We start from the raw sequence: 11,709 nt of genomic DNA on the forward strand, positions 1-11,709 counted from the left end.
TTCTCCTATACTGGGCTCGTTAAACTTTTACAGTAAAGGACCTGTTCAATTACAAACAGGAACGAACCACTCCTTCCTAGGGTTCGAATTTAAACTAGGTTGGACTCGTCCGAAGGATGAGCTTATAATCAAGCATATGTTATCCTCCTCAAGCTTGTTAAAAATAAAGAGGTACTTGCCAGAAATGGTGGGGGAAAAGAGAGAAGAATGAACCTATTTGTCACCTTTTGTCTCAGAAGAAACTTTATTACCACTCTTGAGCACGACACTTTTTCATTTCACCTGGGTTGGGAAATCTTTTACCTCACAGTTGACTAAATCACTTTGAAAATCTTTAATCGGGTTCAGGGATCAACTTTGAGTTATTCGTCACCAAACCATCTGTTGTGTCGTTATGTGTTCAAGAGGTCTGCAAGCAAAACTTTCATCTGCAAAATACTTGTCATCCATTTGACCATCCCTGAGTCAGTCCTTACAGCAACATTTCTTCAACTTGAACAATGATTTCGTGTTGCGGGCTTGCCTGCAACGGGTCGCTTTCTATCGACATCGACACATTATCTAGAAAGATGACTTAGGAATCGACAGTACCTTGAAGTCTGCATGCATCAATGGCAGGTTTCTCGCCTTTGACGTCAGTTTACATCATTGACTTTCGATCAGAGGATTCCGTGAAGTGTTCGACATCAAAACATCTATTCACATTTCACGGGTTGTGCTTGGTACTTTGAGGACCATTGACATTACTGGTGGTTTCTCTCACGCTTGTTAACAGTTTACATCATTGACTGGTAATCAAGTGGTTTCTACCATGTTCGACATCGAATCATTTAATCACATGGCTAGAATCGTACCAATTCGGGAAGTAGAAGTGAAGACCCTGGATCTAGTTTCTACTATCCAGGCTGCGAGGAGTTTTGTATTCATTGTCTATGTAGACTTATCATAAACAGATGGCTGCGTCCATACTGTTTCTACAAAAGTCTATAAAAATAATGTACTGCAAGATCATTCCTGTATCAGAATAGTTAGTCCATTAGTTAAAGTTTTGAATCTGAGTATGGGAATGCCTACCTCAGTGATGATATAATCTTATCCATGTATTTTGTGTTGAAAATTGCAGGTTCCAACCAGGCCATCCACAAGGCAATCCTTGAAATGATAAAGCGCTTCACCCTTCCTAGAATTACAAAACCCTATTCTATTCCAGGCTTCGCACTTTAGGGGGCAATCTGTTACACTAAAAAATGTCACCTTGACTACTTACAGTTAGTATGGCTCAAATCAACAGTCATGCTACCCTCTTAGGCAAGTCTCATGCCTCTGTTATCCATCTCAAACTCAAAGAAGAGAGAAAGTCTTGTAAAAATCATGTTTATCTCTGGGGTCGCAGGTTCTCTCTAGTCTTACCTGCGGGGACGCGGACCTTGTTCACAAAATCTGCGTCCATGGACGCTCTGTATGTTAAGGGACAGGTGCGTCCCTCTGTAAAAGGCAAAATGCGCGAGTTTTATCTTGAAAAAGTTACTTGTGGTTACTTCTAGAACATTCTAGAGGTCGGTTTGATGAAATGGATGCGCCTCCAGTTGGTTCATGTATCTCTATTAAGGGGGAACTTATCCCATCAATAAGGGAGCTATCCCACCCAAAGAGGGGGATGATCCCATTGATAGTGGACCTGAATAACCTCTTTACTGCACTATAAATAAAGGCATTGAGCCAGAAGGAGAAGAGGTTGGAGCTATACATTTTCTTTGGGTAAATGCTGCAGGATTTAGGTCTTCCATTAGAGCCTTTGTGAGGAGAGATTGTCTTCACTTGATTCTACTTGGGAGAGGGTGAGCTTTGTCAAAGTAGAGGAAAACCCTTGATGGACCCTGGGAGGAACTTGCACAACACCAAGGCCAGGTTGTAAGAGTTTCTTTGTTTCGTTATTAATACAAACTGGTTTATTTTTCTCAATAGCTTGTGTTAATGAGTTATTTCATGTGTTCCTTGGTCTGCATGTTGAATATATGTTTTATTATATGAAATGCAAGTGCTTGGTAATTGTTTGATTGTTTGTGGTTGCAGGAATTGACTTGAAGGAGGAGCTCATCCGGATCGTCAAGAACGGACTTCAACAATAGCGTTTTGGAATAAGGTAAGCCTAAACACTTGTAGTTTTCATGTTGTAAAAGGTGTATTTAGAGAAAGATCACTCCATTTTGTCTTGTTTGTCATTAGAATGTCTTAGACTTCTAGGAAGGTCAGTCGTGTCCGCACCCTTGACAGATTCCGTGTGACAGAGCTCCAGGTGATATTGCATTATCTCAACCTGTTCACAGAATTCATAGCAGCCAAGGTACCTGAAGCATGTGACAGCCAACTTTGAGGCCTGCAATTCCCTAAGGTTTGATGTCCCTTCCCTGATAATCCTGCCTCCCTCCCTTATGTGGTTTTCTCGGTTGCATGGCTCCATCAGCTGAGGTATCACTGGCTGTGTTCTCCTCCTCATAGTCTTGGTCTTCCAGGTCCATGTTTGCAAGGTTGAGGTGTGTGGAAATGAGAAATGAGGGGATGGAAAATGGTCTTGCAACTAGGAAATGAATGGAAATGAGAAGAAGGGTTTTGTGCCTTGAGCTCTTGGGGAAGAGAGACAAAAGGGAATGTGAAGGAAAAGTGGGAAAGAGGGAAAAGGGATAGGGTGATTTTAGGACTGTAGGGCTGGGTGTTGAGAGGAGTAGGAAGGAGTTAGGGTTTAGGTAGAATTAGGGAGAATTTTTAGGGTTTCTAGATTACAAATGACCAATGATGCTTGTAACTTAGATTTAGCAACCCAAAACAAAGATGAAGGATATGTACTTACCTGTAATAAGGGAGAGAAAAACAAATTTGAGGTCTGCTGGAAGATTTGGAGGTTTTTAGTCACTTCTGGGAAAAGCGCAGCGCCTTCACTCGGAAGCTCAACGCTCATTCAGTTTTGTTCTAGAAAAATCGGGGAAAAGCGCAGTGCCGGGTGAAAAGGACATTGCCTCCCTCCAAAAGCGTAGTGCCATTCTGTCTGGCCAAAAGCGCAATGCCTCTACCAAAAGCACAGTGCCAGGCTTTTCGCTCAAAATCACTCAAACTCGACTTTCTTTCTTCTCCCTTCCACTTTCTTTCTTGGCAAATGAAGATAATGAATTTGAAAATGAAGTATGAGGGTTTAAATAGAAGAAGATTTTGATTTTTTCACTTGAAAACCCACTTTTTCAATGTTTCTAGTTCTTTTTCAAAACTTTGTTTTAATGCCTTTTCTTCTTGTATCTTTGCAGGTGGATAAATGCTCAATTTGACTTGAATTTTGCACTTTTTTTGGGTCTTGCAGCAAGGAGAAATGCTATGATGCAGCTGAGATCAATTATTACATATAGGAACTTAAAGTTACATATGAAATACAAATAAACTAAAATACTCTATTTTCACCTCAAAAACATGTTTTTGAGGTGAAAATTACGTTAGGTTAAAAAGATAATGATTTTAGTAGCTATGACTTACAAGCCATCATGCTTGATTTATTGATCCTCCTCATACCCTTGCTGACCTTTATTTACACTTTGAAATCAGTTTTTTGACCTTGATGATGAAACCCTAGACCTAATGAAATCATGCCCTATGACCTAATGAAATGAACTGTAGATTAATTATGAAACCCTAACTAAAGACAATCTGAAGAAGGATCATCATGTATAGTCTATGAGGGAAAGATTTTCTGAAGAGAAAACAACCATCAGTGGATCAGTATATCATGACCTAATGCAATGATGAAAAATTTTCAGTATGGGAGTCCTAAAATTAAAATGCAAAGAGTGAATTTTGATCCCTGATGGAAGTATGCAGATACTGACACTAACAGATGGATCTCCCTTCAAGCAATCAAGCTTCTTCTGAAGGACCTGCTCTAATACCAATTGTTGGAAATAATACTTAGAGGGGGGGGTGAATCAGTATTATTAGATCAATAATTTAATTTTTCAAATAGATTTGTATACGCTACTTTAGCTAAGTAAAATAGTGTGTATACGTGACTGTAATTAAGGCAACTAGCATATATGTAGGGAACTTTTGATTTACCCAATTTATCATGCATTGAACTTAACCAGTATATCAGAGATTTATTAGATAGTGTAGTAAAAGCAGAATAAAGCATCACACATAAGAAACACACATGAACACCAAGATATAAGGTGGAAACCCAATGTGGGTGAAAACCACCTGCTGCTGTCGTCTCTGTCTTATTTTAATAATAAGAAAATCTGTTTACAATTTTGTACTAGTGCAGACTTATACCAGTACGTAGGCTTCTACCTGTAGAAGGTTACAACCTTCTCTCATTCTCCAGCATCTCCTGGAAGGGAGCTACAGCCCCCTAACTCTTGTACTAGCCGCTATGTTTACTAGTACGTAGGCTGCGACCTACAAAAGGCTACGACCTTATTTCTTCCTCCAAGGACCAAATTTCATAAATTTTCAGACTAGACCCATCAACAACATCATTACTATAATTCAATCATCAAATACATCTGCATCAATCAATCACTTCCACAACCGAATCAATCAATCACTTTGACAACCCATCAATCTGATCATTTAGAATACTGTCACCACAATACAATAACCAGAACCCAAACTAGAAGCCAGAAGTCTGCAATAGAAAATAGAAACAACTGAAACATATTTTATAAGGTATATGTTGTTTCCATGTGTCGAAGCTATGTGTATACGCTCTTTTCCCAAAGCCAACCAACGTATACATCTGCAAATATTAATTCATAATTCTGCAGCTATTCCAAACTTCAGTTATACCCAGATCATAATATTTATAGAACAACACATGTATCAGTATACAGATCTAGAATAAACATGATCAAACCATATAAAGATAATTCATTTCAAGCCTTAAGATATCGATCCATCATTAGATCTTATCCTCCATCAACTGCTAAGGTTCATGCCTGGTTTAGATCAAGCACAACACCATAAGCCAATAACCTGCATACTAGATCTCACACTTCATCAGATATTCGATACTTGCACACCTTGGCCTAATGATACTCTCCTCCTTTTACAGTTTTAGGCCTTTCTCAATAACATGGACCAAAACCACTTACGACCAATCCCTTGGACCAAATACCTAGGGTCAATACCTCAGAATAGATACCTTGGACCAATACCATGGATCAAAATACCATGGACCAAATACTTCGGACCAAAAACTTAGTTTTCCAAGGTATATGCGCTTTTCCTTCTGTGAAAATGCGTGTGTATGTATACACTACTTGTGTTCAGTGAACCTACGTGTATACGCACCTTGGTCAAGGTGAATCTGCGTATACCTCTCTTTCTTCATTCTATGTAGATTGATATGTAATTCTTTGCTATTAACTTGTTGTACATCTGAGTGAGTTTCCATCAAGGACAATAACTATATCATAATGCCAACACTACTGTGATGATTTTCTACAATAAGCCTATAGCTACCATGGACTTCCATTTGGCTCATCATTGTAATCATCATTTTATGGCTTTTCCACTAACCCTACTGCTATGATGATTTTATATTTGAAGCTTGCAGCTATCATAAGAATCCTTCTGAGCCATGAACAACCATGGGATTCCTCCTCGGCCATCACTGCAAACATATACTGCAACAAGCATCCAAGCTAGTTTGGTTGACATCAATGCCAACACTCCTGCCAATAGTTAGGAAATGTCAACTTCCCAACACATCTTCCCATCATGACTGTTGACATCAATGGCAACACACTTGTAAATGCCTTCACTAGACCACTGGTCATCCAGACAATGGAAACTTTCCAACAATATCCCCCTTTGGCATTAATGGAAACACTCCATCCTTCTCTTCATGTAATGGCCAAACCTCATGTTACTTCCACACATCTCATTGCATGAGACACCAATGGCCTACTTTCTTCTATACAAACCATCACAACTTCTTCACAAATTCTCTGCCCCTTTGACATCAATGGAAAGGGGCTACATGCTACCTTTCTCTCCCCCTGCAATCACTTGGCTATCAAGACAAGAGTCTAGTTGTTGATATGTGCATTTTTTTCGCAGACATCTCTACCAGGGCTTTCACTGTTGCTACTCCATAAACTAGGCATAGATTATATGCTCCCCCTGAAGCTATACTTCCTTTGATTTTAATGCCTCCAATTTTGGACACCTTATGGATGTTGCCTGAGCACTCTATCCACTAATGCATATTTTGTATCAAAAAGATTGATACCCATTAAACTGCTCATGGTATTACTATTTTTGTAAATACCAATTAATGATGATGCATTTATTCTTGGACTTCACTACTTTTGCTACTTTCAAGTCTGTGCTTACTTTATTTTAGTATCTCCACTTCTCCCCTTGAGTTCATATCGTTATAATAGGGATTGCTTCACATCTAATACCAATTGCTCCAAAAGAAGTGATACACATGGAACAATGTACCAGGAAAATTCTAATATTTCTTTTCTCAAAAATAAATGTCCATTTGCACACGAGGTTAATCAACATGACCTCAACACAACCAATTGACATAGTTATACCAATTGAGGGTTAAGGGACATGAAAAGCTTGCACCAATAGTGTTTCATAAACACAAGATTGTCATGCATAATCAAAATTACAACTTAAACTAAATAAGGGTATTTCACTAAAGATGTAAACCTTTCATTTGCTCAACAATATCCTTTTCTGAGGCTTCCCATTGTTGTCTGCTACTGATTATCAAAGCAACTCCCCTTGAGCCAATTCTCTTTGATCTCCTACAATAGATTTCTTAGCTCCGCGAGGGGACTAATCCTGTGGACTTGACTTCATTGTAAGCTTCCTGATTCCACACTTCCACTGCAGTCCATTTTCTTCCCACAAGATAAGAAATTGTTGTGTACTTTTCATGTTGGTTGCACTCCTCCTTTTCAATGTCGATACATTCAAAATAAACCATTTTATTCTTGTAATCAGCAAGAAAAACATAGTCATACCGTCATCAATCAGATGCACCTTTATGTTTGTTCTTCTTGGATTCCTGCATTTTAATTATTAGACCTCCCTTGAGGCCCTTCTCTTCCTCATCGAAGAGAAACAGAGGATCTACTCCCCCTGAGAAGATCATCCTCCTTCTTCCTCTAGACCTTCAAAGGTTGAGTTCTGACAAAAGCATTACCATATTGCTTCTTCTTTACCCCTGTTTGGGTCTTCTCTTGACTACGCATGAATAAATGATATTTCTATTTCACCTCCTGTTTCTTCACCCAAACCATTTTGATGCCTTTCTACCTTACAAAGAAGTCCATCACATGGGTAAGAGGGTCATTCTCCTTATTTATTCCTCCTCTTTTCATCTTGCTCTTTTGACACAGAGCACTGATGACAAGTTTGTATTTCTCAACTCCATTGTTTCTCCTTGTGTTCAAATCCCAAGATGTTGCATTCCCATGCATATGTTGAGAAGTATTCCATTTCTTCTCATTTTTGCAGCGAACTCTCTTGTGCTCGAGATTGACATAGTTGTAGCATTCAACATGGCTTAAGATCAGGGCAAAGGTGTTAGCTTTCTTGACAACATTCTTGTCGAAACTCCTATCATGACCAACATGCCTTCTCCTAGCCTTTTTCTACATTCTTGGGTTTCTTGTCCCCAACACATCTTGTTTCTTTGCATGCCATCTATAGTCTATGGTTTTATGTCCAAAACTATTACAAGAAAAAAAATATCCATGAAAAGGCTTTTGATGAAAGAGGTTATATTTTCTTTGTAGGCTTTTTCCTTGAGTAGGAAAGGACCTTTGTTGGCTCTTCATGTGCCTTCTATGATAGCTTGCATTGCTATCATGCATGCTTTCTTGCTACTGCCTTGCCCTATTCGACTATTGCCTTTCACTCTCTCATTGTTGCTACTTTCCATGTTGTTGTTGCAGTTGTCAAACAACTTTTCTTTCTTTTTTGTTGTTGGAATATTGAACTCCCTTTACATGGGAAGTTGACCCTTCAACCTTCACAATCTTGGAGCTTGGTTTTTCCTTGAAACCCACACCAGTCTTGATGAGAGGGGATATTTTCTTGCCAAGCATCTCATCCAATACTTTCTTGCTCCCTTCAAGCTTCTAATATTGAGACAACTCTATTTTTTACTTTTCTAAGTCATGTCTCAATGAGACTACCTTAGTTTGTTGTCTCTCATAGTAAGCTTCCTTCTCACCCAACCGATTGGTTAACATCCCAGTTAGCCTACTAGTCTCTTCTTGTTGATGATTCAGTTCAACTGCTATTTTTCTCAACTTATCATTCTCAAGCTCATAGACTTTTACTTTCTCTTCTCGATTGAGATTTTCCTCTGATGGGTCCTTCATCTCCTTTAGATTCAAGATCAACCTTTTTCTAAAAAATATCCTTTTATCTAGATATTTTTATTCACTATCAGAAGTGATAGCTAAGCTACCACATACATTTAAAGCCTTCTCTATGTCCATGGAGTCTTCCATAGGTCTAAGGGTTATACCTTCTTTATCACTACTTGGGGTATTCTTGTTCTCTCCTATGGATGAACACATCGCGAATATCACTTCTTCCTCTGAGGATTCCTCATTTTTTATTGCTACTAAAATAGGTCTATATTCATTACAACTACTAGATGCATGGCTATTTCTATCTTCAAGTGATTCACATGAACATCTAGATAATGACTGACTTGTTTCTTTATATTCATCACAAGGCAATAGATTACCTTCTAAGCAGCATGATCTACCTTCTAAGACTTCTTCATCATCAACAAGAGTGTGATGAGCAACAACTTCTCCACTTTTTGGTTCATTGCTAGAGCAACAGGTCTCCTCAGCCTCTTCTTGAGCCACATGGATATCACCACCATGTAGACATTGTAATCTATTCAACACTTCCGTTATTGACCCACAATGCTTCACTTTATCAACATCTCGCTTAGACAACCTTTTCAAGATGACCTCATTCGATTTTTCATTATGTTCATTCTTTTCTCCATTCAACATGGCGCACCACATATCAACATCCAAGGCTATTAAATAGTACACCATTCTAACCTCCCAAAATTTAAAGTAGGGTTCATGGTCTGATCCATTTAAAAATGGAACTCCTTCTTCTATTAGCCAAGCTAGATTAGCCATTGTTTCCCTTTGATCTACCTTCTAGAAATTAATCTATTCTTGAAGGAACTTGGCTCTGATACTAATTGTTGGAAACAATGATAATACTGGGGGGAGGTGAATTAGTATTAAGGATAATTTTAAATTTTTTATGCCTATTTACTTTTATTGTTCAAGCTTGGTACCCATCCATATAATCAGCAACAATATGTAACATGGTAGAAACATGAAATAAACATATAAACATATACACCATGAGCATCATACATAAGAGACACAAGGTTTTTCACGTGGAAACCCTTTTAGGAAAAAACCACCAAGCTTGTTGTTGTTATTGATGTAAAATAAGAGCACCCACTTTATTACATGAATCTGTTTTGTGAGCACCCACTCACAGGAAGCACCAACTCCCTTGGATTGTTTGCTAGCACTGACTAGAAGGAAGCACCAACTCCCTCTTGTTGTAGACACATGTACAGCTTACCAGAAGCACTATGTGAGACACCAACCTCACGGATTTTTTGCAAGAATCAACTTGCAGCTCCTTGGATTTATGCAAGCACCAACTTGTAGGAGGCACCAACCCCTAAGCCTTCTCAAGAACCCACTAGAGAATGGAAGCACCAAATTCCTGTATGTAGGCACCAAGCCACACTTAAATAAGAACTCAATTTTCTCTGTAATTTTGCAACCAATCTTCCTAATAACAACTTTGTTCTCTGCTCACTATGCACACTCTACAATAGCCCACTAATCTTCTCAACAACAGTCACTCATAACATTCCATGCAACTTTGTACTGTGCTCTTCATCAACATTCCCCCAACTCTTAGCCTTTTGTTCTCCACAACACACACACAGTTCTCATCCTCTTACTCTCCAATAGCACACACTTGACCTTTCTCGCAGCATAGGAAACTTCTATCTTTACTCACAATGCACAGGAAACTTCCAGCCTAGCACTAGTAGATAGGACCTTAGCCTTACACACAGAGCACAACTCTTGGGGACTTTTACCTCTACATAGGCATTCTCAACCTCTCTCTGCAGAATAGGCTCTCACAAAGCCTTACACAATAGTGAACACACTTAGATTTTTTCCTCTTATCTCTCTCTGGAAACTATGCTTCTTCCCCCACATTGCTCATCTGATCTCTTGGCTTTTGTTCCTCTGTTGATCCCCTATCGATTCTTCCACATTGTCTTGTGTTCAGACTGCACACTCTATCTTGACATGGCTCTTCCATGTTGTTGTTGCATCTGTCTTGGTCTCTAGCTCTGCATTAACCATGAGAATGGGCACTTTTATTGTTTTCTCCATACTTAGAATTAATTCTCACTCCACCTGCATACTCCACCCAGGCACAGTCCTCTCAATGTGTAACTCTCCTATCATTGAATCTCTCTTCTCAAGGTAGACTCTGCTACCTATCCTCTAGCTTCCCCCATGTACTTAGGCATGGCCTTCTCTATGGATCATTGTACTCATTGCCTTGTAACAAATTTTTATGGTGATATTTGACAGATACTATTTATTCTAGTGACCAACTCCTCTGCATTCATTTACTCTTCAGCCAGCGACTCATACAACTTTCAATACTCCTTTGTACCATGCTTATCAGAGGAATTCCACCTCATGCTTCAACAATACTCCTGATTCCCTTGTGCTTTGATCCTTTGGAATTTGTTTTATTATATGACCAGGTTGGTGACTATTTGCTTAATATCACATCAAAGCCTCTTTCATATTGTAACTTAACATGAAGTTCTGATTTTGTCATGGCTCCTTCTGCTTAGCCCTTTATTGAATCTCCACCATAGGATCGATGTCTGTGACCATCGGTATAACAATTAGGTACTAAGTCGTTTAGAATCCTATCGGGGTCCTTTCTCCTAGTGTTAGTTCTTTGTTCCCTTAGTTTTCTTAGTTTCTTCTTGACCATGCACTAGCCACATATCAGAGCACCTCTCATCGAAACGTTTTAATAAACAACTGTTATAAAGTTCTGATATCCTAATCCTATGATTGCCAACTTCTGATATGACGTCATCACTGCCACACAGTGACTCCTTATAGGTGACATGTGTCAGCCAATTATGGCCCATTAGGCCCCCTCAAAACACCAAAACTTCCTATTACGTGTCCTTCCATACCACCACATCATGATGACAATAGTTTCCACATTTCCTTATCGAAGCCAATCAGATGTTGTCATGTGTCCTTATCATAGCCAATCATTTGCCACCACGTGTCCTACTAGAGGAGAGAGAAAATGGCTCACCCACCTTTGGTTTTGCAATGAAATCCTTAGTTAATTCTCTTTTGGCCTTCTCGTTGACTTTTAACTCTATTGACACTTTTAACATATCGCAACTCTTCAAAGTTTTGCACACAAAGAAGTTTTGATTCTATGATTATCGATATAGCTGATGTGTCGATGCTCTGATGTCTGATCACCGATATGGCTATACTCTAATGTTGCGATGCACTAATATGCCCAACCTCTGATATGCGATCATTGATATGGCTGATCTTTGGGCTTGTGATT

Source organism: Pinus tabuliformis, chromosome 8 (assembly GCF_031772625.1).
Source record: "Pinus tabuliformis cultivar Carrire ecotype Pingquan chromosome 8, CPIR1, whole genome shotgun sequence".
Classification (NCBI taxonomy): domain Eukaryota; kingdom Viridiplantae; phylum Streptophyta; class Pinopsida; order Pinales; family Pinaceae; genus Pinus; species Pinus tabuliformis.